The 17,089-nt window shown below is 42.1% G+C and overlaps 1 long non-coding RNA gene across 1 annotated transcript in view; it reads right to left on the bottom strand.

The window, feature by feature from the left end:
* Positions 1 to 4,852: 4,852 nt before the first annotated feature.
* The window catches only part of LOC129655392 (uncharacterized), a 48,684-nt gene continuing 36,447 nt past the window's right edge, over positions 4,853 to 17,089 (bottom strand). The window contains exon 2 of the long non-coding RNA XR_008715974.1: positions 4,853 to 5,508. This is a non-coding gene — a long non-coding RNA (uncharacterized LOC129655392). The remainder of the gene's footprint in view (positions 5,509 to 17,089) is intronic.

The following is a 17,089-nucleotide window of genomic DNA, read 5'->3' as shown; positions in this document are numbered from 1 at the left end:
GAATTCACCTGTGAAGTCATACGGTCCCAGGCTTTTATTTCAAATGGAAGCATCTCTGTCAACAGTGGAGAGTAGGAAATAAGGGGACTGAAATGATGGTCAAGAAGTGCTGTTATTTGTGGTGACATCTGATCTGTGAATCACTGGAAACCAGAGATTCTCCTGAACTTACTGGCTTGCTGGAGTCTCCAGTTCAAAGCACTGGTGGGTTCCCAACTGATCCCCAAGAATATAATTTAAGTGCAAAGAGAAGTCAGTTTGGCCTGAGAAGACACCACAATCTTTGGACAGCTACAAGAACCCGGAAAGGATGTGAAAGGACATGAGGAAGTCCTTCAGCAGAGATCTGCAAGGGGAGCCTAGGCTTTTGTTCTTTGTGTTTGTTGAGCAATTTCATGTATTACCAGATTCCCAGCTGTGACTGAATTCCTGGCTCATGAAAATTGCTATTATTATTGTAACTGGGCAAAGTTATTAATAATAATGATCAGCACTTATCTAGGGCTTACTATGTGCTGAACACTTTACATGCATTATCCTAAAGTTTTATCTATTATCTACCAGCCTATGAAGTAGGAACTACTATAATTCTGAGGCTAAGCAACTGGCCTTAAATCATAAAGGCAGTAAATAACAGAGGTGGGTTTGAAACAGAGCTCAATGCTCTTGATCTTGGTCTATATTCAGATAACTCTAGCACATGTAAAGAATGATCTCAGGGACACACCTATAAAACTTAAGTGGTGCCTAAGAACCTTTAGAAACCAAACACATTTCTATATGCATATCTTCCCACTCCTCTTGAAAAACATTGACAATTTTTTGTCACTGCGATGCTACGACAATCTACATAATGGTACAGAAAGAAGCAAACAGAATTCCTTTTGTTCTGTTGCCTTGTAAATATTTTTTGTTATTAGCTCAACAGGAATTCTTTGTCCATAGACTGTGCATTGATTTCTACCCGTTACAGTATCCTCTTCCCTCCTTTGATAGGAATCTTGGTCTTTCTCTTAGTTGCCTTCCATCTCTAAGCTAAGGAAACAAACATTTGAAGAAAGCACATGGTTTCCATGATTAAGCACCTAAACAATACAACTTAGCCTTAATTTTTAACTTTTTTTGGCTGTGCTGGGTCTTAGTTGTGACACACAGGATCTTTCATTGTGGCGCACAGGCTCCAGAATTAATGGGCCTTGTGGCTGCCACACTGGGTTTAGTTGGAGAACAAGAGCGTAGCTCCCCCACGGTATGCAGGATCCTAGTTTCCCCAACCAGGCACCCAATTCACGTCCCCTGCATCGGAAGACAGATTCTTATCCGCTAGACCACCAGGGAAGTCTCAAGCCCTATTTAATATTCCCAAAAATGTGCAAGGCAGACACTATCCTCCAACTTTGTACATGAGAAGGCAAGCACAGGGGTGTTGGATGTCAAGGTTAAGATCACCAAGAAAGGAGACCTGGCGCTCTGAGTCCCTGTCTTCAGGCAACAAAGCCTGGCTCTCTGGCTTTCTCCTTATTCTCCTCGCTCTTTCCACAACTCCTATACTTTTAAAACATCAATTCCATAAAAACTAAATAAGAAGGGGGAGTGTAGGGTCAGGACGCAGAACATTTTTAAAATAAAAATTTTAAAACAGCTTTTCCTGGTTTCCTTATTCCTGCTACCCCACTGTCACTCAGCGGAGGCCTCCAGGATCCTTGCCCCTAGAATTAGCTAGTGAGAAATGATTTCCATGTGTCTGTGTGTAGAACAGGATGAACCATGAAGGCCAGTCTTGCTGACAGTGGTCTGCCTCTGCGGTTGGTAAGATGCACGGCCCTGTCCCTCATGGGGGAACCGCATAATGTAACACTGCCACCTGGTGGTCCCTTGATACAAGCTCAGAAACCACGCAGGGGCTCAGCAAAACCGGTGCTGGGAGCAGGGGCTGCAGGCGAACTGGAGGTCTGAGAGAGAATACAGAAGAGACGTCCCAACAGGCAAAACATTATTCCGTTTGTCATGAAATTATTTACTGGTCATGAGCACAGGATTTGCAGGCAGACAGACCACAGTTTAAACTTACCAACTAAATGACTCCTTTGGGTCTCAGTTTCCTTGTCTGTATAATGGGACTAGTAATAACTTCTTAGGACTGCTGTAAGAATTAAATGAGACAATGTGTGCAAAGTGCTTGGCCTTGAACTTACCACATGATACGCCCTGCTGTCTTCATGAGGCCAAGACAAGAACCATGTTCTCTTCTCTGAAGCCCCAAAGCTTTCCCTCCCCTGTCTTTTTCCAGGATCCTCCGTTTCTGCTTTGCTGTTCTCTGGCTCAAGGCTTAAACATTTCATCTTTTGCTACCCCAAAAGTGTGGCTTTGGGGGCATCAGAGCACATTTCCAATCACACCCTAAGCCTCTAGTAGTTCTGTGACCTTGGCTTCCCTAGTGGCTCAGATGGTAAAGAGCTTGCCTGTAATGCGGGAGACCTGGGTTCAATCCCTGGGTTAGGAAGACTCCCCTGGAGGAGGGCATGGCAACCCACTCCAGTATTCTTGCCCAGAGTATCCCCATGGACAGAGAAGCCTGGCGGGCTGCAGTTCATGGGGTCACAAAGAATCGGACACAACTGAGCAACTAAGCACAGCACAGCACAGCCAAGTCATGTAAACTTGCTAAGTCTTAGTTTCCTCATATGTAAAACAGGGTGGATAATACCCATGTGTCCAGGTTACAGAACGAATTGGAAGCAACACAGACAGAATCTCTGGCTGTCTTCCACACAGTCATTATTCCATGTGGTAGTCATTATTATTGCTGTGATTACATTTATTCATTCCAATTTTCCAATCCTTCGAGAAGCAACAAAACCTATAAAGCTCATCTTAACAGGGAAGCCTGGCATGCTGCAGTCCATGGGGTTGCAGAGTCGGACAAGACTGAACACCTGAACTGAACTAACCATCAAAGATTCACTGGGCACTTGGAAGAGAAAGAATCAATTCAACTGATGAGTACCTATGCAGTTCAGAGAAAAAATTATTTCCCCATGATTTCATAATATACTTATTTTCTCAAGACTAAAATGCAATTTTTCACATTGTGATGTTTCTGATATTGAAGTATTTTTTTTAATCAACATGGACTTATATGTTTGTTTCTTCTCTCCAGTCCCAACTTCCTCCAGAAAAAAAAAAAAAAAAAAAAAAAGATGTTACTAAATCGGGGTATATCTGATACTTGACAGTAGCATAAGACTAAGGAATATAAGTGGATTCTACTATTATCCTCCCCAGGATTTATGGTGATACCCTGGATGTTCCTAGCCATAAGAACATGAATTCCCAAAACCACAGTCTTGTAGGTGGAATAATCATTATGAGGACCCACCCAAGGGTCTGACCCACCCAGTTACATGATAGCTGCCTTCCTTTGCAACACAGAAGGAGATTGGAGCTGTTGTATTTCCCATTTTTTTGTGTCCCAGAAACAAATAACAAGCCCTGAGCCCTCTAAATGCAAGTGGGAGTCAGCTTTCTTTCCCGAATATGAACACATTTAATCACTCCCGGGATACCTGAGCAAGCAGCTCAGATGCTGAGCACTGAAAGTGCTCAACCTTGGGTCAGGTAGAAAGCTGCACTTTCAAAGCCACAGAAATACACCTGGGATCACCGCCTTGGTTTCTAATGAATGGAGACTTGCTGCATAATTGAAAACAAGCCTAACATGCTTCATTCATTATTGTCAGAAGTAAGAAAAACAATGGAGAAAAAGTCCTGATGCCAACACTTTAAAATGTCCCTCTGGTCCATTCGCCTGCATAAAAACTAGCCAGTCAACCCCAGCCACTCCAAGTCTTGGCAGTGCCTTCTCTGGTCCACCCCCTTGGTGATGTAGATAAAATGATCTTTGTAGCTGCCTCTTTAGAAAGGTAACTTCAGTGCAGTGGAATAACTAATAGGAGGGAGGAATAACTAACCATTTCACTCTGACCTAAACAGGCAGTTTCCGCCACAGGGTGCAGCGGGGAGGTCAACCAACCAGTACCTCTGCTTCTTCTTCCAAAGAAAAACAAAGTGAACGTGGCTGCCGCAGGCCCCAGAGAGTGTGCTGGCAGCTGGGCTAATACCTGCAGCTCTGAAACCTGAAACACTGGCAACTTACTCCTTCCTTTCTCCTCTCAGTGCATTTCTCCTGATGTTCATTCTTAAGGTCATTGCCCAGGACACCTCAAAGGGACAGGCACCCATTAGGACATAGGAGGGAGCCATCAGATTGCTGTCAGCTGCCATCTCCACCTGAGCTAAATGCAAACTGACACCAATACAACACAGATTCTGTGCACAAGTCCCCTTCTCGAGATAAGCCATTGAAAAGCAATTACGCTGAGTGATCACAGTTGAAATGTTAGGCCCAGGTACTGCTGCTTCTGTCTTGTTTGTATCAAAATGAAAAACTGAAGAGGGCTTGGTTTAAACTGAATAAAGATCTTTCTGAGATGCTATGGCTGGGCTGTTGTCGAATCAACTTCTGGATCTGCGAAAAGAAATCCATGTATCTCCACAGCTAAAGTCAATCTCCACAGAAAGAAAGCTTATAAAAGAGCTGGTCTAAAAAATGCCCTTGCATACTGGGCAATTCAGACAGGAAGACCAAAAAAATCTTAAACCTAAACAAGTGAAAACTCTCTAGCTGAGGAATACTAAAGGATCATATTAGGCTTAATGGAGATGAAAATACAGTAAGTCATTTATCTTCCAGGAACTAACCTCTCTACCTAAAGAAGAGATTCTCACATCTTTCAGCTCCATTTCACTCCCTAAGAGCATCAAGGAGTAAGTCAACTTATGACATTGTATATATCATTTAATTCTTTATTCAACAAATATTTCTGGAGGGTCTACTGCAGCCTAAGCATACAACAACAGTGAAGAAAAGTGAAAGTGAAGTTGCTCAGTCGTGTCCGACTCCCCATGCAACCCCATGGATTTGCAGTCTAAGAGGCTCCTCTGTCCATGGGATTTTCCAGGCGAGAATACCAGAGTGGGTTGCCATTTCCTTCTCCAGGAGATCTTCCCGACCTGGGGATCAAACCCAGGTCTCCCGCATTGTAGGCAGACGCTTTACCGTCTGAGCCACCAGGGAAGTCACAATCCCCAAGTAATAAACCCAATTCTTTACAGTCTGTTGGAGCCAACCGCCCCTCCAACCATGACAGGCAGCACTAAGGTACATTGGAAGGAGCACTGGACTCAGAGTCAAGAACAACGAGGTCAAGTCTTGGCTCTGCCTTTGACCTTGGACATGACTGTGTATCCTGAAGCCTTAGTAAGATGAGGAATGTTCGTGAGTTGCCACTTAGTTCACTTTCTGCTTGTGTTCTTCAGAGCTCAGCACATCTTGAAGGCAGGATAGGGGTTCACAGGACCAGGTTGGCCACAGACCTTCAACCCTCTGCTTCAGCTTCAGAAATTCTGTTTGCTTCTGTATTAGTACATCAGATTTCAGAGTAAGATCTCATTTGGAAGAAAAAGAGAAAAAAAAAGTCAACAGCTAAAATAAAACGTGAAAACTACAGCCTTAAATGATTGTAAAGTTCATTCCAAAGTTCTGTGGTTTGTTGTCCCAAATTTTATTGTTTCTGCCTCGGAGAATACATCAGTTTTTCAACTCTGGCAGACAAATTACAAGGGGAAAGTTCTCTGAGAAAAGTTCCTCTCCTGGTAAGATGGACTTTTTAGGAATTTTATCCTATCATGACTTCATATGGCTTCTCCATCTCTCCTCTTATTCCCAGATTTCCTCTTCTCATCCTGCACTTATAAGGTCACCAATATGAGGTCATCACTGGTATGAATATCTCATTTCCTCTCTCTGTTACTGTATTTGACCTATTTTTCCTACATAAAACACTGTTTCCTATTTTGTGTGTGTGTGTGAAGTCGCTCAGTCGTGTCCGACTCTTTGCAACCTTGTGGACTGTAGCCCGCCAGGCTCCTCTGTCCATGGGATTCTCCAGGCAAGAATACTGGAGTGGGTTGCCATTTAGCCACCATTATAGGCAACTTGCTCTCCTTGGAAAAGGTTTTGGTTTTGCTTGGTTGTTTATATTCTACCTTGTTCTCAAAAAAGATATAAAATGATTTATAGGAATGCATAAAACACAAGACTTAATGACATCATTAAATGATATCAAAATCAAAGTTATATATGCACATTTTAAAAAGTAAAGAGTCCAACCAGAATTTTTTTAATTAGCCCCATTTTCCAAAGACAAATGCTTTAAATCACTTAGCTATTTCTTTTTAATCCTGGAAATCATTTTTCATATTCCTTAACAATATGCTGATTTAGGGCTTCCTGGGTAACTCAGACAGTAAAGAATCTCCTGCAATGCAGGAGACCTAGGGTTCGATCCCTGGGTCAGGAAGACTCCCCTGGAGAAGGAGATGGCTACCCATTCCAGTATTCTTGCCTAGAGAATTCCACAGCCAGTGGAGCCTGGGGCTACAGTCCACGGGGTCACAAAGAGTTGGACACAACTAACTAACATTTTCACTTCACTTTGATGCTGCTATTGCCATTCTTTTTTCCAGTGTTATTGAAAAATAATGGACATACAGTACTGCATAAGTTTAAGATGTGCAGCATGATGGTTTGCCTTACACATATTATGAAATGCTTATCACAACAGATTTGGTTAACATCCATCATGGCACAGAAATACAATAAAAAGAGACCTATTTCTTGCTCTTTCCATTTTTATACCTGATCTATTGATTTCTGCTATTATCGATAAGGAGCTAACACTCACCATCCCCATCCTCCCTCTACTTTAGGTAAATCAATATACATTTTCTACTATAATGATTATATAAAGGGTTTTCCTGGAAAGGCCAGGCAGTTTGTTAAGCATGAAGCTTAAATGGGGACCTCAAAGTGGAAAAACAAAGACTAAGGAATAAAAAGGAGATAGCAGTAAGATTAAAATGCACTCTGTAACATGGGTATTTCTCTGGTGTCATGAACAAAGCACCACTTAGATCACTCTCAAAGTATAATATGCATAAAAATCACCTGAGATCTTGTTAAAATGCAACCTTGTTAAAATGATTCTGAGGTCTGAATCGTGTTTTTGCATTTTTGGAAAGCTCCCCAGTGATGCCAAAACTGCTGTCCCATGAACTTTCAACTGATGACTTCCAACTCTTTCTCCAGAGCCCTGGCTCTTTTCAATGACCTCATCTTATTCCACTTCTTTCTCTACAGTGCCAGGCAACGTGGTATTAACCATAAGTTATTTGCACAGCAAAATAAGGGAGGAACAAGTATCCTGTGTCTGTTTTGCAGGTAAGAAACCCTGTGGCAGGTCAGAGACTCACAGAGGGTTGAATGGCAGAATCCTCTAATGTAGAAGGAGTCGCTCCATCTCTGCCTTTCTCCCTTAAGACTCAGGTGATGTTTAACAACATCTAGCTTGAGTCTGATGAGAGTCTACGGTGATAAGATAAGCAAAGGACCAAGCACACCTCATATCCTTTCTCTTGTGTCTGCTTCATTTCTCCAAGGTGCTCTTTACTCACATCTGACTAGGCTCCAAAATCACTGCAGATGGTGACTGCAGCGATGAAATTCAAAGATGCTTTGCCCCTTGGAAGGAGAACTATGACAAACATAGACAGTGTATTAAAAAGCAGAGACATCACTTTGTCAACAAAGATCCATATAGTCAAAGTTAAGGCTTTTCCAGTAGTCACGTACGGACGTGAGAGTTAAACCATAAAGAAGGCTGACAGCTGAAGAACTGATGCTTTCAAACTGTGGTGTTGGAGAAGACTCTTCAAATGTTCTTTGAACTGCAGAGAGATCAAACCAGTCAATCCTAAAGAAAATCAACCCTGAATATTCACTGGAAGGACTGATGCTGAAGCTGAAGTTCCAGTACTTTGGCCACCAGATATAAAGAGCCAACTCAGCAGAAAAGATCCTCATGTTGGGAAATATTTAGGGCAAAAGGAGAATGGGGTGGCAGAGGATGAAATGGTTAGATAGCATCACCGACTCAATGGACATGAATCTGAACAAACTCTGGGAGACAGTGAAGGAAAGGAGAGCCTGGCCTACTGCAGTCCATGGGACGCAGAGACTGAGCAAATGAACATAACAACAAAACTAGACTCCCAGCAATCTGGAGACACAGGTTGATGGGAAAGATGCCAAGGGAAGCTCTCCTCTGCTCTTCTGTGGCTGTCCTCCGTAGCAGAAGCATCTTCCTTTCAACATTCCTAGGAAGTGGTGCCTGTCATTTTTTCTTATGTGGCTAAGGACCAGTGGTATGCTATAAATGTTTAATGATTGACTGTTCAATAACTAGGGTGTATATACTCCCACCTTGGCCAATCCCAAGCTAACAATATGACTTTTCTGAATGTGGAATTAGAAAGGGATAAATACAGTTGGCTCTCACCAGCTGGTACAAATTGGCTCCAGCACATTACAAGTAAAGTCTCTAAGTTTAATGCCAGACAATTAAAGTTGCATATTCAGTAAAGATTTATAGCTGTTTTATCAACCTTCTCATCATCTCCCTTTCTTACCAAATTAAACTGACCTGGCAAAGTCTTTAACAGTTGATAATTTTTCTTTATTACAAATTATTCAGCAGAAATGTTCTCACTACATAAATTAGGCCCTTGGTCTACAGATAGCTTTTATAAATAACTTTCTTTGTCTCCTACTGAATTACTGCTTTGATCCAGAGAATTCCCTTCCTGATGGTTCCCATGCATTTGGTAACCCTCTAGACAGAGAAAAAAATCTGCTACTCATATGCTGAAATTAAAATTATTAGAAATCTTTTATTATACTCTGGTTATATATCTTAAGAAACTTTTTCAGACACTGCAAAGACGTGTTTGAAATAAATGCATCCATTCATTGAACTTGCTATATGAAGAAAACAAGACAAAATTTTTATATAAGAACAAAACTATGGCTCCTAATCCAGTGTTTCTCAAAATTCAGCAAGTGATCAATTTCTCCTAGTTCAAGAAGAGTTTGTTTGCACTTAAAATATAAACGCAGGTACACTTGAAAGTGTAAATTAAATATACCTCAGTTATGTAAGTCAAGGCTATGGTTTTTCCAGTAGTCATATGAAGAGCTGGACTATAAAGAAATCTGAGCACAGAAGAATTGATGCTTTTGAACTGTGGTGTTGGAGAAGACTCTTGAGAGTCCCTCAGACTGCAAGGAGATCCAACCAGTCCGTCCTAGAGGAGATTAGTCCTCGGTGTTCATTGGAAGGACTGATGTTGAAGCTGAAACTCCAATACTCTGGCCACCTAATGCAAAGAGCTGACTCATTTGAAAAGACTGTGATGCTGGGAAAGACTGAGGGCAGGAGGAGAAGGGGACGACAAAGAATGAGATGGTTGGATGACATCACCAACTTAATAGACATGCTGCTGCTGCTGCTGTTGCTAAGTCGCTTCAGTCGTGTCCAAGTCTGTGCGACCACATAGACGGCAGCTCACCAGGCTCCCCCATCCCTGGGATTCTCCAGGCTAATAGACATGAGTGGGGGTAATCTCCAGGAGTTGGTGATGGACAGGGAGGCCTGATGTGCTGCGGTTCATGGGGTCGCAAAGAGTCGGACACGACTGAGTGACCAAACTGAACTGAACTGATATACACACATAATATATGTATAAACTTTAGGAAATAAGTATTCTTTGAGGGTTTGTAAGGGTTATAGAAGTTCAAATATATTTGCCTGGGAAGAAATGGAAGGTGACTGTAAGTGGGTTCTTCTTATGTAGTCATGTCCTTTGTAACCTGACTTTGCAACATCTCACGTTACAAGGTGAGATTTACTTTCCTACCTCATGAGTGTGAGCTGCCCGTCTGATCTCTTAGGCCAGTTAGAATGTGACAAGGCGGCATGCTCACTGAAAGCAGAGGCTGCAAGCAACTGTGGAGTTCCCGCGCACTGTGCAGGGAACCCCAGCACCACATGAACAAACCTAGGTTAGCCTCCTGGGGATGGGAGACCACACAGAGCGAAGATGAACCCCTGAGCCCCTCCCAGCCCTGACCCACACCCAATCACACCCGAGCCCAGCTCAAACTGCCAAACCACAGAATCGTGTGCTACATAAAAGACTGTTTACTTAAACCTCCAAGTTTTGCAGTGGTTCAGCACCTAAATGTTAACTGTTACAATCCCTTTTAGATTACAGAAAACTCAAAAGATGCAACAACTTTGGGCAACATGTGGCTGAAATGTTGATGAAGTTGTGGTCAACGCTGACTGAAATGAAACCAGTTGTAAAAGGAATGCTAAGATAATTGAGGAAATGTTCAATGGAATTAGATATCATTGAGGAGTCACTGCCAATTTTGTGAGATGTAATAAAGCCACCGTGCTTAGGTTTGGGACATAAATGTATATTTCTATATTTTAATATATTCATACACATATATGTAATACATGTATACATACACACACATGCATGTGTGTCCAGAAACATTTACTACTTGGGATTTGCTTTAACATACTTTAGCAATGGGAAAAAAAAGGAAAAGCCAGGAAACAGGAGATAAAATAGGCTGAATGTTATGGTGATGTCTGAAGGTTAATAATGGCTGCATATCAGTTCATCATGTGATTCTCTCTACTTTTGTGTATGTTGGAAATTTTCCAAAATAATTTAACATATTTCACCTGGGAAGAAGTTATTATTTCTGGGATTTTTCTTTTCAACTACCTGAAAAGCAATCACAAAACAGAAAGACTGTGTAATACAATCACTGGCCTGACTGTCTGCTCAAATAACCAGTGAATTTCACCCTGCCACTGTGGAAGCAGAGGGATCAAGGAATGGAAGTGAAGATTAGATTAGCTCAATCGTCATGGTAAAAGTCAAACCTGGGAAAGCAAATAAGTTTACAAATGTAAGCCTCAAATAAACTTAATGAAAACTACAAAGTGAACAGGGCAAGGACAAGGAACCTGGGGACTCTGAGTTCAAGTCCAGTATTTTTCCACTGCCAAACCACCATTCCTTTGCTTTCACTGCATTCAAGTGGCCAAGTGCTGGTATCAGGACCCTTTCCAGGGTTACAGGTGACAGAGACACAACCTAAATTAGCTTAAGAAATGAAAGGTTAATTTCTAGATGGATTAGTTAAGGTATTAATCACTGGGTACTTTAAAAGTTAAACCCTCAAATCTCAGTGTCTAACACAAAGGACATTTGGGTATTTCCATGGTGGTATCCTGGTCATATGGCCATAGGATCCACCCTTCTCCAAGACTTCAGCCTCTTGCCCAGTGGGTAGGGAAAGGAAACAAAGGGTCCCTTGTGGGATGCATTAATGGTTAAGCCTGGAAATGGTTATCTGTGTCAGCCACATCTGGAGAGAACTCAAGCCCATATCCAAGTGCAAAAGAGGCAGGGAACTATAACCTAGCTGCGGGCACTGGCAGAGGTGGAAATGGGTACTGGTAAACACGCTGCAATATCTGCACGATTCGATTTTATGCCAGGGAAGGCTGAAGTGGCATATCAGGCACAGCAGGGGACAGGGGTCCACCCTGATGGGAGATCTCTACCACCCTCTCTACTTGTCTCTACCATGTCCCATCACAGCTCTGCCTTAGATGCCGGCATCTTTTCTGTTTATGACAGGATGTTCAGGCATCATACTGTTTGGAAATGTAGCTAGAGTATATGATGTAGATACTGACTTCTTCTGAACACACCAATATTCAGTTTCAGCCATTCATTGAAATATCACGGTTGCAAAATTTGCTTTATACTGGGGCTTCCCTGGTAGCTCAACTGGTGAAGAATCTGCCTGCAGTGCAGAAGACTCCGGTTCGATTTCTGGGTCAGGAAGATCCCCTGGAGAAGGGAAAGGCTACCCATTCCAGTATTCATGGGCTTCCCTGGTGGCTCAGATGGTAAAGAAATTCACCTGCAATGCAGAAGACCTGCGTTCAATCCCTGGGTTGGGAAAATTCCCTGGAGAAAGGGATGGCATCCCACTCCAGTATTCCTGCCTGGAGAATCCCCATGGACAGAGGAGCCTGGCGGGCTACAGTCCATGGGGCAGCAAAGAGTCGGCCACAACTAAGCACATACGTTATAATGATATTTAGCAAAAGCCAGAATAACCTAGTTCCTCCCTCTTACCACTCAGTTTTGCCGGAAGGAAGGGCAAAGAAACACAGAAAAAATAAGCCAAGGTAGAGTGTGCTATGCTTGAATTACGAGTAAAGTGCTTCAAGAATCCAGAAGAGAGTGGCTACGTGGCCCCAGAGTTGGAAGAACTTCGCAGAGAAGCGGTTTCACTTTCCTCTGCTGAAGGAAGGGGATTTCAGGAAGAGGAATCACTACGTTTGGAAGCACAGGTCTGAGAGTGCGCGCATTTGAAGGAGAAAATCAATGCAGCCAGAACACAAAGATCATGGGGTGAGTGGGCACCAACAAGATATAAGGAAATCGAAATACACAAGGTCTTAGCTACCAAGCCCAAGATTTTTGCATGTGTTTTCACAAATATTCTATGACCAAACTCTAGCCAGCTCCTCTGAGGCTTCTTCTCAGGACTAGCTTCCAACTCTGGCCTATAAAAGACCTGAACAAACACCAACTAATTTCTAACAACTCAAGTCTACATCCTGAGGATGACCCTTGGAGTAAAGCCAAAGTGTTAAGTCGCTACATTGTGTCCGACTCTCTGCCCCGTGGACTGCAGTCCTCTGAGCTCCTCTGTCCATTGAATTCTCCAGGCAAGAATAATGGAGTGGGTTGCTATTTCCTCCTCCAGGGGATCTTTCTGACCCAGGAATCGAACTCAAGTCTCTTGTACTACAGGCAGATTCTTTATCATCTGAGCCCCCAGGGATGACCCTGGTTCCCCTTAAAAGGCCTGCCTGAGGAGACTCCAGGCTGCCAGGAGAATTTCCCATTTGTTCTAACCAACACCTGAAAATAAGGCCCTAACTCCAAGCCTCTGTGGAAAGGCAGGAGCTTTTGATAAGCGCCAGCTGGGAAACCCAGATGGGTTTCACATGGACCAACCTTGACTTCTCACGTATTATGACTTTTTACTTCCCTGACTCTACTGAGTCTCTGCTGCTGTTGCTAAGTCGCTTCAGTCGTGTCCAACTCGGTGCGACCCCACGGACAGCAGCCCACCAGGCTCTCCCATCCCTGGGATTCTCCAGACAAGAACACTGGAGTGGGTTGCCATTTCCTTCTCTAACGCATGAAAGTGAAAAGTGAAAGTGAAGTCACTCAGTCGTGTCCAACTCTTAGTGACCCCATGGACTGCAGCCCACCAGGCTCCTCTGTCCATGGGATTTTCCAGGCAAGAGTCCTGGAGTGGGGTGCCGTTGCCTTCTCCGTACTGAGTCTCTGCTCACCACTTATCCCTGCATTCTTCCTTTAAAATGACCCCATTGATTTGTTGCTTCAAAAAGAAATGTAATTCATTTAACCATATTTTCACAGGTTTAAGCTATAGGGTAGAGGAAGGAAAGCACCAGAGGAAAGGTCTCTGAAAACAGATCTGGGTATCAGAGGTTTTCAAAGCAATTGTAGAACACAAGGTTTGAATGAAAACAGCAGAAGTTACACCATATAAAGTTTGCTTGCCAAATAGTACATATGGCGTTTCCAAATGAAAACCAGGGTCATAAACCAAAGTCAACAACTTTGATCCTACTAAATCTTCTCAGTTTGAAGACCTGAACACACACACACACACACACACTGCTGTACTCTTCTGAAAAATGTGCATTTCCTTTTTGCATTTAAAATTCAGATTAAAAACTAGAGGAGTTAATCAATAAAGTTATGCTACTACCTGTAGTAGCTTTAGTTTGTAAATTTTTAACTGGAAACAAATCAGAAGACTAAATATTTCAATAGAGAATTTCTTTTTTTTAATTTTTTTTATTTTTTATTTTATTTTTTAACTTTACAATATTGTATTGGTTTTGCCATATATCAACATGAATCCGCCACAGGTATACATGTGTTCCCCATCCTGAACCCTCCTCCCTCCTCCCTCCCCATACCATCCCTCTGGGTCGTCCCAGTGCACCAGCCCCAAGCATCCAGTATCGTTCGTCGAACCTGGACTGGCGACTTGTTTCATATATGATATTATACATGTTTCAATGCCATTCTCCCAAATCATCCCACCCTCTCGCTCTCCCACAGAGTCCAAAAGACTGTTCTATACATCAGTGTCTCTTTCGTTGTCTCGTATACAGGGTTATTGTTACCATCTTTCTAAATTCCACATATATGCGTTAGTATACTGTATTGGTGTTTTTCTTTCTGGCTTACTTCACTCTGTATAATATGACATTACCTGGAATAATGTACAAGAACTGGCCAGGGATGTTTTAAGAGACTCATTGCAAGGTTTTAGAAAAATAAGAGCAGATACTGAATATCTATCATAAATGCTTGGAACCAGAGTTGAAAAGAACGACACCTTCATCCTTAAAGTCCTTTGGAAAAAGGACATAAAATGTCTCCTATTCTCCCAGAATTAACTTAATATTATAGAATAAAGTAAAGAGAGCTGGAGAGAAACCAGAATACTTCTTTAAGATTATTCAGGAAAAGTCATTATGTCCTTATTCTGAATAGATAACAGTTAAAACACTGTTAATAAGTACAGAGTATTATACCCACACCATGAACAGATTTCACTTAGTTACCAACAGCAAGGGTTTACCTGGTGACTCGGAGGGTAAAAAATCTGCCTGCAATGTAGGAGACCTGGGTTTGATCCCTGGGTTGGGAAGATCCCCTGGAGAAGGAAATGGCAACCCACTCCAATATTCTTGCCTGGAGAATTCCATGGACAGAGGAACCTGGTGGGCTACAGTTCATGGGGCCTCAAAGAGTTGGACACGACTGAGCGACTAACACACACACACACCAATACCAAATATTAGATGCTGAAAATACAGTAGCACTATTCCCATCCTGGGGAGCTTCCCACCCTGTGCAGCCAACATCCTTCACAGAAGATGAGGAAGGGAGAAGCGAATGTTTTTCCTGCCAGCTTTGAAAAGTGACCCTACCCACCAGGCAAAACCCAAGGACAGAGCTGCACTGGGAGCTACAGGGCAAGAGTGAGAGGCAGGGTGGTCCCAGGAAAGCACTGGACCTGCCCTCCTGGGACAAAGAGGGACAGCCACTTGCTAACTCTGCATCCTTACCACAGTGACATTCTCTCTGGACCTCAGTTTCCTCATCTGTAAAACAGGTAACATAGGGAAATAGTACTCATCTTGCCAAACTGTTACACTACTTAAGGCAAGAGGTAAAATAATTTCTCCAATCACCTTGTATTAGGGTGATCCTGAGTCTGCAGAGATTTCTAGTTTGGGCCATAATGTCACTTTTCTCTTCCAACTGGGAAATTCTTAATAGTTCCTTGTTATGTTGACCAATTTTTATATTCTGTATACATTGTATTCATATTGCACATGAGAATGTATTGAAAATGAACAAAATATATCTTATGAAAATATATCTTGGAAGTTAGCATATTGTGTAAGTTTTGATTTATCCAGCTCTGTTAGCAGTGGACAATCAACAAAAGAACTCATGAAACTTTATTGAGACTGATCTAGGAGATAAATACATCTGACAACTCATAGAATACCAGGAATCACTATACTTTTATTAATTGAAGCATAATGTCTATATAACATGACATTCAATTCCCTCACCTTCCATCTAAATTCGCATACATCATATCCTGCAGAACTAATGGGATTTTAATACTATTTTTTAAGTTGTCACCTTTACAGTTGCAAAAAAAAATGCTTCTTCATTTGCTTTTTATTATAGTACATGAAAAGGGCACATGGAAAGTGGATTCAACAAACATTTGTTACACCAAACAACAAGTTTTGTCTCAATCCTAGCTAGGAGACAAAATCATTGGAACAATATAGGCATTTGCAAAACCTCTTTAGTTTCTGTTGATTAGGCACTTGCAGAGGTGCTAAGAGGCTGCAGCAGGTGCCAACAGAGCACCTGTACTTGTGGGTCTTGAATAATGCCATTTGCTTAGGATTTCCATTATCTCAGATGGTAAAGAGAATACGCCTGCGATACAGGAGACCTGGGTTCAATACCTGGATTGGGAAGATCCCCTAGAGAAGAGAAAGCGTACCCACTCCAGTATTCTGGCCTGGAGAATTCCATGGACTGTATAGTCCATGGGGTCACAAAGAGTCAGACATGACTGAGCGACTTTCACTTTTCACTTTCACAAATACAAGAAGTTGGTTTCCAACTTACGTTAAGATTAACGTAAGTTAATGGGTCTTAAATTATGAAATATATTTAAAGAGCCTAAAAGAAATCGGACTTAAAGAGAGCGAACATGTCAGTACTTTTCTATTATTATTTTCATTATTATTAATGACCCCCCCTTGTGTATATTCTAGATATATTCTAGGATATTGATGAGCCTTGACCTTGGTTGCCACAACATCATGTAATTATTGTGTCAGAAGAATTGATAGCTTCTAGAAAGTAACAGCAAGGCTGAAATTAACTCCCAGCCAGTATGTTGTTGACAGCAGCTGATGGATGAGAGTTCAGGAAAGATGTGTTGCAAAGAAAATCACAAGTTCCTGCCCACTGACTCTCCAAAATCAACTTAACCTGACTCAGATGAGCATCTTTGCTTTCACCCCATCATCATGAATTCTGGTGGTAGAAGGAAGTGGAGGCCTTTCTTTTTCTTCTATTGACCACCAAACCAGAGGATACTGATCCATGGATTCCCTTGTTAAGTGGAAAGCAATCCTTTGACTGGAGTTTTCTTTTATAGCCAGGTGGAGCTTCAGAAGGCTCTGATTTCTGGTTTGGGAAAAATGATCTGAACGTAGGTAAGAAACACAGAAGTTCAGCTAATTATAAAATACTAATTTAGAAAAAGAAAATAGAGGCCAGGAAAAAGATGTTCTTAACACAGGGATTTTTTTTTAAGTCAAGAAGACAAATAATTCCTGGAAGAGTGATTCCTCTGTATAGCAATTAGCTT

The sequence above is a fragment of the Bubalus kerabau genome, chromosome 1, assembly GCF_029407905.1.
Source record: "Bubalus kerabau isolate K-KA32 ecotype Philippines breed swamp buffalo chromosome 1, PCC_UOA_SB_1v2, whole genome shotgun sequence".
NCBI classification, from domain to species: domain Eukaryota; kingdom Metazoa; phylum Chordata; class Mammalia; order Artiodactyla; family Bovidae; genus Bubalus; species Bubalus kerabau.
This window is presented reverse-complemented; position numbering and strand designations above follow the sequence as displayed.